Source organism: Lissotriton helveticus, chromosome 7, assembly GCF_964261635.1.
Source record: "Lissotriton helveticus chromosome 7, aLisHel1.1, whole genome shotgun sequence".
In the NCBI taxonomy this organism is placed as follows: Eukaryota; Metazoa; Chordata; class Amphibia; order Caudata; family Salamandridae; genus Lissotriton; species Lissotriton helveticus.
In genome coordinates, this window is record NC_136068.1 from 743554602 (window position 1) to 743569734 (window position 15133).

At 46.3% G+C, this 15133-nt stretch overlaps 1 protein-coding gene across 1 annotated transcript in view; it reads left to right on the top strand.

Annotated features, from left to right (window-relative positions):
- Positions 1–8799: 8799 nt before the first annotated feature.
- Positions 8800–15133, top strand: part of AFF4 (ALF transcription elongation factor 4) — a 907016-nt gene continuing 900682 nt past the window's right edge. Inside the window, exon 1 of the mRNA XM_078653083.1 lies at positions 8800–9130. The gene's annotated coding sequence lies outside the window, so the exon portion shown is untranslated. The remainder of the gene's footprint in view (positions 9131–15133) is intronic.

Genomic DNA, 15133 nt, shown 5'->3' on the forward strand with positions numbered 1-15133 from the left:
AGCTCAGGGGGGCAATCCCGGAGTCTTTATCGATTTTACAGACGAAGTTACGCCGTCTTTCATTTTCGGGCCTACTCCAGTGTGTGAGCCGGGGCCTCGAGTACTGACCCAGCCGGGTTTCAGTTGAACAACATCGGCCGCGGGTACCCGGCGGAGTCCGGTCTCATCGGAGTGAAACATATTCTCGATCCTGGTGGTGGTCTTTGGTCCCGGCGAATACTAGACGAGCGGCGCGAGACGTGGTTGCTGCGGTGGGTGGGGGGCCAGGTCCCGGGACCCTGTTGCAGCCTTCGGGGTCCGCGGGTGGGGCCCCTGCTCTCGGCAGCTGTGTACAGAGTGCCAAGCTTGAGAGTCGCCAGTCGCCTCCGTCCACTCCGCGCCTGTTGGTTTCCCCGGAGTAGCCGGCCTCCGGGGTTCGAAGATCTGCTTTGTTATCGTTCACGCGGAGACGGATCGGACGATGTGTGGACCGACCTTGGGGACCGTAATGGCCGCCATCGGGGCTCTTCGCCTGCAAATGGAGGCTGCTCTCCACAATTTGATCGCAAGCATCGAGACTGTTTGTTTGAGACCGGACTCCGGCCTTGTGTCAGACCTGCAACATATGGTGACCCCCGCGAAGCTTGATCTACCTTGAGAGGAGGCCCCCGAGGATAATCAGGAACTGGTGCCAATTGTACCCGCGCAGCTACAGCGGTACGTTACCGGAGCCCCTGAACAACTAGCAAGATCGGCAAAGTTATCGCCCGCACAGGACTCATTGCTTCCTACCTTTCTGGAGACCTCCATGAATACTTTTTGGATTGACTTTCGTGTATCTGATAGACTTCAAGACTTAACCTTTTTGACCCTTTCAGGCTATATCGATCTCCTTTTTCACACAACGCTTTGACTCTTTTGCTATTATATTGGTCCTGCTGGATGGGGTTTGTGCAATGGATCGTAAGGGCCAGGGCAGAATTTGACTGTTTCAATTCAGTACTGTGATTTTCTTTTGGCTCTGCTGGGTTGTATCTGTGGGAGTGGGGGCCAGATGGAATTCTGATTGTTTGGGTTTGGTGTGACGGCTATGTTCGAAAAGGGATTTGCTGCATTTGTGGTGCCGGGGGCTGGGTGGGATGGTCTTTTCTCTGTCGGTGGCTCCCCTATCGGTTTGCTTATTAGTCTGCTATAACTCGCTTAATACCACTGTAGGGGACGTCTGCTTCTGGCGGGGGGGAGGGGAGTCCGGGAGCTCGTATCGTTTTGTACTATATCTCCTCCTCCATCTTTTCCCTTCCTTGGGGTGTAGTTTAGGGGGCGACAGGCACGCTGCTAGTGGGGTTAGGTCGTAGCCATCTACAGGGGTGCAGGGTGGGGGGTTGTGGGGGGTGTGTTTATTTTTCCTTTATTTTGTTCTATGACCTTTCTATTTCCCCTTTCCCTTCTTCACAAGAGACGTGGCATATTCTCCTGAACCTTTTGTTCCTCATATCTGGGTGTCGTATGTCCAATCTTCATATCCTGTACCCTTGGTGGGCGGGTTCTGATAATGTTTGCTTACGGTTATTTGTATTGTATTGTTTTGCCCCAGCTCTAGCTGGTATTGATATTTCTCAAATGCCTATAATTGTAGTGTACTACCTCAACTCCTTTGCCCGTTCACTGCTGTAGTATGTTCCGCCAAATGACACCCGATATGTATATTTTGCTCTTGTGTTATAATCAATAAAAATATATATATAAAAAAAAATAATAATAGATAACTGAGTTTGTATGTGGAAATACAATCCAACTTTAATAGGAACCCGTCCAGATAGAAGATATTTACGTTTTGCTAGACAAGAATATATAAGAGGACCAAGTCATAATATATACGGAGATAAAAGAAAAATTTCTCTGATGCAAAGGATCAAGAATAATTTCAAGAAAGATAAACCCATAAAGACTAGAGAAGGAATTCTTATCCCACCACCTAAAACTCCTGCCTCATTTATGATGATGGAAAAGGAATATCATACCTGTGTATGGTTAGAAAATTGGATTGGGTATACAAAAGGTGACGGAATATTGACTTTTCCAGAAAATGATACATTCAATGGTAGATTCCTTCAGAATTTAAGAAATAGAATGAATTAATTAGAACCCAGACCTAGATTAACTCAGTATGAAGCTTTGGAGGAATGGGAAATGGAGGCATTTGACTGAGACAGATCTAGGAGTACTAGAGGTTATAGAGGATTTTATCCTGAAATGATGCGTGTGTCATGTGAAGACCAAATGAAACAATGGAGACAAGCAATGGTCATAGAAGGACTGTATCCTGTATTAATGTTAGAGGAACAGTCTGGAGGCAAGTGTACAAGAATAACCAAACATATGACAGGTTGTGGAGAATCAGAAGATGAGTTTATGGAAGATATCCTAAGAAAGAATCCTCCACCATATCAGGAAGGACCCAATAGAACTATACTGAGTGCTCCTACTTTAGAAACGCCGTTAGTTCCTCAAATTTTGCATGATTCCTTAAATTAAAGAAAACTACAGGAAAAGGAAAGAGAAGCGATACATAAAAATAGAGATACATTTATACAGAAAATAACCCAATTGAACTTACACCCTGAATCATTAACTATACCAGTGACTATAGGACCTGTTGTCCCACTGTATGGGAATTAAGGAAATCGTCCAAACCTTCCAGTTATGGCCACTCCTGTAATAGAACCTAGAAAGGAAAACCTAATAATTGAGGATCAAGCTAGTGAATGTGAATCAGTAATATCATTAATAGATTTACCAATAAGAGAACAGATAAGTGAAACTCCAAAAAGAGTTACACCTAGTTGTTCAAAGGAAATACGATTAGAAACCTCCACAGGAACTAAAAGTGCTACAATAGTGTCACCAGAAGAATTGGAAAGGTGGGCACAGGGAATAGACAAACCGGTTGTGAGAAAGTGCCATCTGTCTTGCATTAGTATGCCCCCAATTTTTGCTGAACTGCTGATGTTCTTTGACTGAGTGTGCCCTGGGCTCCTGCCAACCAGGTACACAGGGCCTGTGTTCCTTCCCTAAAGCTGTGTTGAAACAAAACCCAATTGGCATCTCTGGCCACCTATCAGCCCCTAGTAAATCGTACACCAGGTACTCAGGGCATGGTGAGCAGAGAAGCACCCTAAGGGCTGCAGCACTTATTGTGACACCCTTAGGGGCCCTGACACCCACACACTGCCTTTGCAGGCTGAGTGTCTAAGTACAGAACTAAACAGAGCGTCGACATGGCACACATCCCTGTGTGCCATGCCCACAAACCCCACTGCCCTGGCATACATCAGTCACCCCTCTAGCTGGGTGCCCCATGCCAGTGGTGTGGGCACAGGTTTATGAGCCCTGTGCCCCTACAGTACCCAGGGCCATTCCTGGGCACTGTAAGTGCAGTGCTGCCATTTAAGAGTATATGGTGCTGGGAGGTCGTCATTACGAACTCCACAGCACCATGATGGCTTCACTGAAGATTGAGAAGTTTGGTATCAAACTGCTCAGCACTTTAAACCCGCACTGATGCCAGTGTGAGGTTTAATGTAAAATGCACCAGAGGGCATCTTAGAGATGCCCCCTGAAACCTAACCTACAATCCACGTCTGGACTGAGTGGCTCCCCAGCCTGCCACACAGCAGACATGTTACTGGACCCCTGGGTGGAGAGCCCCTCGCTCTCCAGGGCCTGCAACAATGCACATCCTGGTCGAGGTGCTAGGTCTCCTCCCCCAGGATGGGCAGGGGGACGCTTCAAAGGCATGCCACCTCTGTGAGCTTCTCCAGACCATTTGCTGTACCCAGCAACTGCCCCCACCAGTTCTGACCCCCATTCTGGCGGGAAGACTGGCGGGAAACTCTACGTCAGGAAGGGTGTGCCAGCCTGTGCCAACCCCACCCCTCAGGTGGGGGAGGCGAGGTGAAGCACGACCCCGGGCTCCAGCCATCTTGAAGATGGGAAGCCCTGCCCAATCACAGCTAGGTTCCTGCCCCCCTCCCACCAGAGAGGAGCAGGCGAGGGGGGTGTACCCACCTCAGGACAGGGACCTATTGGTCCCTGCCCTTGCCCTACCTGTAACTCCCCTAAATTTAGTATTTAGGGGCTCCCTGAACCTTCCTTCCTCAGATCCCCATAAGAAAAGAAGAAAGAAGATCAAGAAAAAGAAGACTCGCCGTGCAGCTGCTCACAACAGGACGACACCCACTGACTTGACCCCAGCCCTACCGACCCATCGAACCTGGAACCTGCTCCTGCTTAATCCTGGCGACTCCTGCTGTCGTGATTACTGGACTCCAGTTACGTAAGGGGGCCAACATAGGCAAAACACACACAATACCCTTCCCTGTTTGAATGTAATCTTAGTTTCACGCAGGTCAGCCCTTTGGACTACAACTCCCAGAAGACCTAGGGGCGCTGAAACAGGAAGAAGAGACCAGGTGACTCCCAAGGGCCTATTCCGATACAAACTCCGCCTCTGTGTGTGAACGGTGCTTGACAATTTACCCCCGACGCCGAGTAGCGGATGGTGCTTTCCCGCTGGAAGATTCCCCGGTACAACGCCACAGAGACACTGTAATTTATCGCCAAGGCTGCGCGATACCAAAGAGCACTCGGGTGCTCAGTTTCCTGGACGTCGGACTCCAGCGCCGATGTGGATCTCCCTCGCTGGTGACACAGGTATTACTTCCGGAATTCCGAGAGTAGAAGACTGCGTCCGGATGCGCTCTCCTCTCGGTGTTGTGGCACGTTACCGCTGACTATACTCCGCAGTGCTGCGGATTGGCCCATGTTCAAAGGGCTTCCAGTATACTTTGTTGTTTCGCCAGTTCTAACCTCTGCAGTCCAAGAGGTGTCTCCGAGGGGTAGTTTTAAGTCTGGGTTGCCTGCTCCTTTTATGAGTTAGTTCCGGCTGGGACTCGTTTAGGATATTGTTTTTTACTGTACTCTCCGAGGGGTATTCTATTCGAAAGTTCCTTTTGGCAAGACGATATTGTGGAGCGTTTTTGGACTATTCAGCAGCATACTGGAAGGTGTCCTTATGCTAAAACAACCCTGTGGTGATCTTGAATAGTGCCCTCCATGACTTTGATTTATTTGGTAACAAGAGGAGTTCTCTAGGTTCCTTATTGTGTATACTATGTGGTCCCAGGTACAGAAACTTTATGTGAGTGTAACATTCCTATAATAATAGTGGTGACCCGTATGAATGCATTCTGTGTCTCTTACTGTCTTCTTGCTTTCTGTTACATACAGTGTTACCAGATAAAGGCAGACGAGATAGACCAGACCTGTGAAGTGACAGGAATTCTTTATTATTTTGTCCCCTTCCCTTTTCCCTTGGGTGCTCCTTTTCCCGCAGTGTTGTCCTTGCATTGTGGTGGGGCTAGTGTTCAGGGTAAGAGGGAGGCTACTCTTCACGGCATTGTTCCTGCTGGCTGCTGCAGAAAGGTTAGTGGCGCAGATCTTACCTGGTGCTGCTGACAACCATGACACCTGCGGACAGCAACCTTGGGACACCCGGAGGACCTGCCTGCCTTGACCCTCTTAAAGACTGGGACTCCCATAAGCAGAGGCTCTGCTTCAACAACCAACCCCTGTTGCCAGCCAGGAAGCTCAAGACCTGCCCACTCTGCACCCGACGAGCCCGGCCCATGCCCGAGTGATCCAAGACCACGAGGATGTTCCCCCAGCTACTGGGACCCAAAGTCCAGTGCCCAAAGACCCTCCTCAACGAACCAGATAAAGCCTGCAGCCTCAGAACCAGGGACCCCTCCAACTGCGACCAGCCGAGGTTAAGATTTCCCGACACCCAAAGACACCCCTGCACCCGGCGCTCTGCGGCTCCCTGTGCCTCCCTTTGGGGTACATACCTCTTCTCCAGAATCCCAACTTACCTCTCGAAGTGGTGGTCACACCTGAAGAATCACCGTCCTCGAGTCTGCAGCCTTTGTTCCCTTTTTACCTTTCACATTGAATAACATTGAGCACCCGACGGCTCAAAAGCACCCTGCATCCAGCCGCCCGAGTGCCTTTGGCAGTGCAACCTTTGCCCTATCCTACTTCCCCATTTGCCCTGAGCAAGTGACCAGGAGCCCAGTTCCCACAGCCACGTGGCCTGCTAGCCAGCAGCCACCAACCGAAGGCCCCCTGCCCCTCATTGGCTAACATTGGGCCTAACTACCTCTGCACCCGGATGCCCCTGTGCCGCTGAGGGTGAACCAACTGTACCTACCTGACCCTGGGGGACCCCCGAGTCTATGCCCAGAACCTTAACATCACCAGCCGAGTTCTCACCTGGAAACCGTAACTCACTTACCTGCCATTGGTTAACATTGAAGTTTTAAAAACTTAAAATATTCCTATAAAATCAGCCGAGTAACGAATTCAAAAGTACTCACCTGTGACCAAGAGAGAAGCCAGTACTGTACCTTGTAGCCCAGTATTGAACCACAAAAGTAATCCGAACCGGGTTTACCATTAACCTGTATTTTCTCCATAGGAATCCATTGTCTGCTTTTCTATGAAATTTCTTCCAAGTGTCTACTTTTGAAAACTTGAAATATTCTTTAAAATTCGCACATACTACTGAAACGTAATTACTCACCTGTCTTAAGTAGAGATCCAAGTGCTGGACCAGGGAGCCCAGTACTGGATAACAAAAGTATCGAGAACATAATTTACCTGTAACCTGAATTTTAGCCCATTGGATAACACTACCAGATTTTCACTGAAACGTTTTTAAGTGTGAACTTTTTAAATACCTTTTTATTCCTTACAAATCATTGCAATAACCAAAACGTTTTTACTAAACTGTTTCCAGCTTAGACCCCAGGACTGAATCTAGGATCCAGTCTTGGACTCACAAAAGTAATCTGCAAAGTAATCAACTGTAATTGGGTAGAAAAACCCATTGGGCTCAATGCTAAATTGTGTTTAGAACTGTGTTGCCTATTGCGACCACTGTACCTATTGTGTTTACAAAGTCATTGCCTTTCTGCAAAGCAATAACTTGAGATTACTCATCACTGAGAAAAGTATATTTTGATACCTGTTGGTTCTAAAAATAAAACAACTATATCTTTTGATAAAAAAAAACAATTGGCCTGGAGTTCAGTCCTTGAGTGTGTGAAACCTTTTGCTGACTGAGTGTGTACAACAAATGCTTTACAGTGTCCTCTGGTACTGCCCTACTGCTCAACCAAGCTACCACTTTTGAGAGTAAGGTCAGCCCTGACTTTACCCTCTGTTATACCTCTGGGGTTGGTGGCCTCTATACACACTGCACCTTACTTTGGCGGTGGTGTCAAGGAAGCACTACAAATGCGTGACTTTGCGGTTTAGTGCGGTAATGCGGACCAACACTCAAAAATACGTTAGGATCACGCCTACTGCGTGACACTTGGCAGGGCTGGGATGCTTGTTTCCAGTCCACGGAGGACCTGGCCTGGCAGTTCGGGCAGGACTGTTCCCATTGGGTGCAGGGTCAAGACTGATTTGCATATGGCTGGGCCCAAACTGGAATGGCATGGTGAGCCAAAAAAACTTTGGCTCTAAGCCCAGATCTCTGTACTGGAGTGAATGTATGACATTGTTCTGCATTCTGCCCATCAATTGTTCTTTTTGCCTGGTGTTTGCGATGTTACTGTGAAAGAAGTTGGCCAGGTTGTGGCAGAGTTGTTGGGAGGTAGTGATCAGGGCTTTAAGTGGGCCGGGTCTCCAGGGGTCTGAGCACCGGCAGTTTTTTTAAAAGGGCCTTGAAACGGGTCTCTATCGGGCTCTGTTTTTTTCCGGACTGCAGTGACAGCAGTTTGCTGTTTGCAGTTTGCTGTCATTCCATTCCGGAAAAAAGTGCCAGGGCGCAAAACAGCCCGATAGAGACCCGTTACGGGAGAGCAAGCACATCGATGTGCGCTGCTCACTTCTCACAAGCAGAGAAGTTACGTCATGACGTCATGCCTGGTGAGCGTTGTGGGGGAAGGGAAATCCTTTTAAAGAGTCATTTTCTTTCTGGATTTCCCTTCTCTTTCTGAAACGCAGGAACACTGCGGTGTCAGCAGGGCTTCAATTGGAAGCGTTTTCAATATTATATGTAACAAGCCATAGTTGCAGCTTATTTATCTTATGCATCTAATAACAATTGACAAAGCCAATAGTCCTTACTTGTTCTAGGTATGATGTTACTTGTTCACAAACCTGGATGCAATGGCAGAAACAGCAAAATACAACTCGGGCGGCACACTATGCTAAGCACAGATTTTTAGCATGTGTTTTAAAACCACGCCCCTAATTACACTGGCCACGCCCCTTTGAGAGACCCCCCAGTTTTTTTTATCCCACTTAAAGCCCTGGTAGTGATGCTGTTGGCAGCAGGCGAGGTATAGTACTTGACGAAATTATCGTTTTAATTAATTTTTAATCGACTATGCTTCTATAGTCATCGGGGTTGGAGGTCAATATGATGTTACTTTTATTAGTCTTGCCACTTTGTAATCGCCCCAAAGAATTCATAAAGCTCGAGAGCTCTGTCCGATCACTTTAGATGCTGTTGGGTCTCTAGGTACAGGAAGGGGTCAGTAAAGGACGCAAGCCTCGCTCTTCACAGAATCTTCATAGGTTTCATACACTTAAAATGGAGGTCATACTGCCGTTTACATTCTAGTGTCTACGGTGCACGTAGTTTCGACGGGCTGGCTTTAAAGACAGAGCATGTGACGAGCGAGACACGGTCCCTCCCCTTTCTTGTCAGGGTTCTTCCCCGTAGGAGGAACGCTGCCTGCGGGTCACGTGATGGTGGTAGTGAACGACAGGGCGTGGCTGGCGGAGTGACGCCGCTGCCGTCGGAGGTCCTGGAAGCAGCTGGGCTCTCTAGGCCTCCCAAACCACAACAACAAACGGCAGTGATCGCCGCGCGCCCCTGTGTTCACGAGCAGCCGACCCCACCTCTGACGGCGAGAGATGGCGGCGGCGGTGAGATCTGTGCTCGCGGCCCCGGCTCTGTGAGACAGCGGGTGCGCGGGGCCGCTTCTGTCCCCCCCCCTCCGTGTGTGAGGCGGACGCACAAAGAGACTTTGCCTGGCTGCGTGCGGAGGTCACAGGGCGGGCCTGGCAGGAAGAGGTAGGCAAGGGGTCAAAGGGCTGGGTCTGTGACAGGCATTCCCACTGTCTGGAATGTGTGTGTTTGTGGGAGGGGGCAGTGCCCGTGGATGGCACTCTACATGATTCTCTTAGTGGGAACAAGTTATTGTATGTCAGTGCTGTCCCCTAGTATTCCCTCTTGGGCATTTCAGGATTTTACCTTCAGAGTCAAATGACGTGCTTACCAAAAATGAATGTCATTGTGTAATATAACTGGTGCTCATGTAAAGCACTCCAATACCCTCGGCCGAGTAAGCGCTATATAAACAAAACTGCGAAAAATAGTGACTCTCCTCCCTGTGCTACCTTTACTTCCGTGTGCCTCCCGAGTGTATGTAGTTGTCTCTTTTCTTGATTGTATGTATTTCCTTGAGTATGTCTTTCGAGGGACTCGGGTGTCCCCCCTCATTTAAGTGTCTAGGATTAAGTCTGCTTCTTTTGTGAATGTCCTTTAACTTGCTGTAGCTTGAGTTGCTACAGTCTTCTCCACCCTCAGAGTGGATGCCACCAATCCAACTCTTTCATGTGTATACAGTCCTCCACTGGTGCCCTCCCATAGTTCACTACCGCATTTTTTAGCACCTTTACTGTTCATAGTTTACATTTTAGCCGACCTTTCAATTTCTACCTCCGCCGCATACACCGTGTCTTTTATCTTGGCACTGGTGGCATTCTCTCCCCGCCCTCCCCAATCTTGCATATTATTTCATAGAAACAGTTCTTTCTCTCATGTTTGTACTTACTCATTCATCTCTGATTATTCTTTATTGCCGGCGACCCTCGCAGCCAATTTTATTTATCTTTTGAAGTTCTCCACTACAGAGAAAAGTATGAATGATTTCCCACGTGCTCTCTCCCGGTGTGGGTTTTGTGGTGGTATTTGATTACGCTAGCTTATGTTGCGTAAATGCTTATTTGAGTGATTGTGTCATTTTTGGTACTAGACTCACACCACTTGGATTACCACCTCCCGGTTCTTGTGCACTCGGTTTGTTTTTGATTTGAAGACGTTTGGTGCTAAACCACTGATTGTAATTTAGTGTGCTGGGATTTAAAGACCAGAAGACACAAAGACAGAGACTCCTTATTAGGGTGCTTTCGTTGATTGGAGCTGCTGACCTGTCTGCTGTGGCCTACTTGGAATTAATCTCTCCTTGTACTTGACGCCTTGGCTTTGTTCGTGCAGTTTTAGCAGCTTGCGGGCAGCGGACGCTCCGGGTGGGCGGTCCTTTTTGGGAAGCTTGGTGCATCAGTGTTCGTTGATGCCATTGAGCCCCCTCTCTGCTCCTTATTGTTTGCCTGATTTGCTGCGGGGAAGTGAAGATTTTGCGGTGGTTGATGGGAGAATCTTACTGGCCAGGGATGGATTGAGCAGTTTTGAAATCTGATAGCAAGAAATGTTGTATGGGTTTACCATGTGCCATTTTCAGATCGGTAGCATATTGTAATATCGTTTAAAATAAAATAGCATACTCTGTGGAAGAGGTGTGGCGCCAGGTGTGGCGGCCAGGGCGACTGACGCTGGAATCTGGGGACCACGGTTCGATCCCCGGCTCCGGCGGCAGGTAAGCCCAGCACCATGTGACTCTGGGCAATAGCTCGCTTAATCTTCCCGACGGCCCCCCAGCGCCTAGAGACCCTTACGGGTGATTGTGCGCTTTACAAATGTGGACTTTACTTTACTTTACTTCCTTCCTTTCCAAATTTGATATTTTCACATGCAATGGATTTTGTTCTAGTGTCGTTTCGGGTATTTCACAAAAAAGTTAGACACAGACGTATAGGCGACAGGTAGTTTGTTTATGTATTGTATAACACGATTGTTGCAAATCCCAGCATTTTGCGCACATAATAATGCTCTGCTTTTCAAGGAGAATAGTGCTTCAAAAACATAAAGGATTTTAACTACTTGTTTCTGTTTTGGACGTGATTCTACAATTCACATAGCAGACCGACAGTTAACTTAAACCATTTATATGATCTGTGCACAGTTTCGAACTGTTCTTTTGACGTGGGCGATTTTTTTCCTTTAAGCAATAGATTATTTAGTGTTCTGGCAGATAAGTTGATATTGTGAGCCATTTTTGCAGGGGTTGGTGTTCTATAGCGCTAGTTGACTACCTAACCGTGTGTGTGTGCATGTATATGTATGCGTGTATATATGTGTGTGTGTGTATATATGTGTGTGTGTGTATATATGTGTGTGTGTGTGTATATATGTGTGTGTGTGTGTATGTATGTGTGTGTGTATATATATATATATATATATATATAATGTGTGTATGTGTATATAGTTATACATACACACACCGTGACCGTGTGTGACCTTGGATCAACAAAAACCAACACATCTGACCAGGGTCAAGCACTTCAATTCTTTAGTTTCAAATAGTCAAACAATAGTTGCAACAACTTCCAGCTGAGATGCCCACTTGTAACAAAAACTCACACAAAAGGAAGGTGCACTTGATAGAATTCAAACAGGCGTTAACTTAAAGCTCACAAAGTCTGTGGAGCTGTTATTTGGGATCCTTCCAGAAGTTCACTATCTGACCCAGGATTATGTGAATCGGACTTGATTTTACTATCTCTCACATATGAACGACTGCAAATCGACTTAGCCTTCAGGTTACTTAACCGATAATTACAAAAGCCCTGATGAAGTTCCTGTGGCACTGGGGAACGAAACGCGTAAACAGCAGAATTCGTGGAGCTTTAAATTGTTGCTTGTTTGACTTTTATCAAGTGCACCTTCCTTTTGTGTGAATTGAAATCGTGTGTGACCTTCGTTGGATATGTATGGAGAACGCGGCTGGATAGTCATGAGATGATTGTTGCTGTAGAATCTGGAAAAAAATATCTATCTATCTATCTATCCCAGCACCATGTAAAATGACAGGCAACTAACCAGGCAGTAATACAAGTGTTACAGATCTTTTTTCATATGATGGTGATAAAATACACCCAGAGCGTTTCGGGCAAATAATGCCTTCTGTATATCTAGCTAAAAGGTACTTTTGTTTTAGATTCATTACCACATTTGGAATATCTTGATTAGCCCCCTACCAAAATCCCCATGTCTAACCAGCCCTTGCGTAAAATATTTTCAGCATTACCCCCTCAACTGATATTCATACTTGTTTACAATTATTTTGCAGGCTAATGAATTTTAATACGACTTGAGGGTGTTTTCATTATGTAGAAAGGAGCCAAAACGTGTGAGGCTATATGGCAGTAAGTTGGGAGTTTTGCCATATTCTGTAGTTCATATTCTCACTTTGTGGTCTTGTGCTTTTTAGATGGTTATTCAACATCCATGTGTTATGGCACAATAGCAGTCAACAAGTTTTGAATCAGAGGTCTAAGGGGCTATCCATTAAAAAAATTATTTGGGTGTCACCTGCATAGTTGTAACCAATGAAGTTTTATGATTATTCAAATTTGACATGGGGGTTAGGTCGAAGTTAAATAAGATAGGGAAAATTATGGACCCCTGTGGAACTCCACAGTATTGTTTGTTTGTGTGTGTGTGGAGGCGATGTTAAACATGGTAGGTTGACTACACTTTGCTTGCAAGTTAACCCCTTGCACGCTGATGACGAGCTGGGCTCGTCATCAGGTAGCCTCCTCGCACGCTGATGACTAGCCCAGCTCGTCACGTAAAGTGCGCTTTTGAAAATCTCAGCGTGCGAGCGGAATTCCGCACGCATGCGGTTAAGAAGCAATTTATTTTGAAGCATTTTCAAATATTCTGATATTGTGAAGTCTGTGCAGTAGCACGCAGTGGTGGACAGTGTGAAATGCAGCAGATAAATCCAGACGCAATAAGATTATACTCGGCTTTTGTCCACTGAGTTTTAGGTTATCATAGACGTATATGATGCCTGACTCTGCCTGGTCTGAATCGAACAGTTGGTCTGACAATAAGCCATTGATTTTTGGCATATACATATCATGTATTAATGTAATTAACTGAGATATTAACATGATTTATGCTTTGGTGTCAGCTCACATGGTTTCGATTGTGGCAAGGAAGGTGCGCAAAGCGGTTATGTCCCAGTTACTTGCTAGTACAAAACTTTGCTTATCCAGAATTGAAAACATTTCAGCATGTGGCTTCAAGACCTCAGGAGCCAAAGATGGGAGTAGGCCTGGGCGTAGTTCGCAGAGTTTTGCTAAGCGGAACTCCGCAAAGTTATAAAAAAACTCAGCGAAGTTCCACGAGTGGCGGAGTGCAGTGCGAACTGCCGTTTGTGCTGGTATTCCTGCTGCTCGGGTAGAAATTCTACCCAAGTGGCAGAGCGGGGAAAAATCTCCTCTGCACATCTCAAAGCAGAGTTTTCTGCACTCTGCGAGCTCCGCGGAGTGCAGAAAACTCAGCAAACTCTGCGAACGGTTCGAAGTTCACCACCCAGGCCTAGATAGGAGCATATATTAAACCACCTTAAAAGTAACAAACTGTCTTGGGGCACAGCAGGGGTATGCCACTTCATTGAACATGGGACTACAATTTCACAAAACACAAGTTGCCACACGAAATTCCAGAGGGGGACTTAGTGACGCTGATTAATACATTTAACAAGGTTAAATGAGATGCATTTTTGGTTAGAGTGCAAGGACGTCTCTTGTGTCTCCATGCCATTCCTCCATGGTAAAGTGTGATCCAAAGGACCTTCCTTCTTCCTCTGACTCATCACTTAAAGCAATAGGGATCACCCTTTCTTACTGAATAGCTGGCTTCATATGAGAGTTCCTTGGTTGTTGGTTTATTTTTTTGTAGGACACTAAATTGGAGGGAAGGCCTCACAAGTGTGAAAGGCTGAGACTGGTAACTAGATCTGACACAATACATTTTCTTCAACTAAAAAGAAAGAGAATAAAACTTTGGTAATAAAACACTATTTATGTGCTATCATTCCCTATGTGAATCTGTCGCTGAAGCTTGTGGTTCACTCCTCCAAGTGATGTTACGCCTGCTAGGGATATAGCCTTAAAGCCTACTTCTGCATGATACACTTGTACAGTGTTGACAAGAAGGGCTCATTATGCAGATGATGTCTTGATGCTCAAGTGAACATTTTAAGACAAATTAACTTTCCTGACCCAATCATTTAATCGCAAGTAACACAAAATGTAATTATCTAAAAAAATAATTGTTACAAAACTGGCTTTTCAGATCTGGCTATTAAATGTTCAGTTTTCAATGCGTATATTTAGAACCACTACCCCACAACTTTCCCTACAACCCATCCCTCCTGCAGAGCATACATCGCGCAGACAGGTGCTTCGTAAAAGCCAACATGAACAGCTCTGTTGTACCCAACCTTCTAGTACCCATGGCAGAGCATAACAGTGTTCTAATCTTATATCTGCATTATTGTTCTGTGTTTAACCTCTTCCATGCGTCAGACGTCCCACGTCACGGTTGGCGTGAGCATCGGACTGCCGGGGCGGTCCGATCTGCCCACGCGTGGAATTCGCCCGCACCACAGCGCAATGTGCAACGCGGCGAAGCTGTTAATGAAAGCACAGCCCTGAAATTAGTTTAGTTATTTCTGCCTTTCAAGAAAATATTAAACTTTAATCCCTTCAACTCAGGACTGCAAAACAGAAGGTAAGGACTTTGTGTGGCAAATGAAACATTTGATCATCTGAGTTGTGACAGAACAATCTAGGTCCTTACCTCATCATGGTCTCAGCAGTGCATAATGTGTGTTTTCAGCTGTGTTCATGTTTCAGACTAAGTTGGTGTCCATTTTTCTTTGATCATTTGAAGATCTTGAGACGAGTACTGCAATTGCACCCCGGAAAATGATGTAGCTTTCAGCCTTAGATCCTCATGCCTGTGTCTGTTTATAGCTTGAACTTGTTATAACCAGGTTCAACTTACTGTAACAGCTATTTTGTCGAGTAAGTACCCATAAGTATGCACAAATTGCCGAAATCTTTGCAGGAGACTGTGTTCTCTGTTTATTTAGCAGCA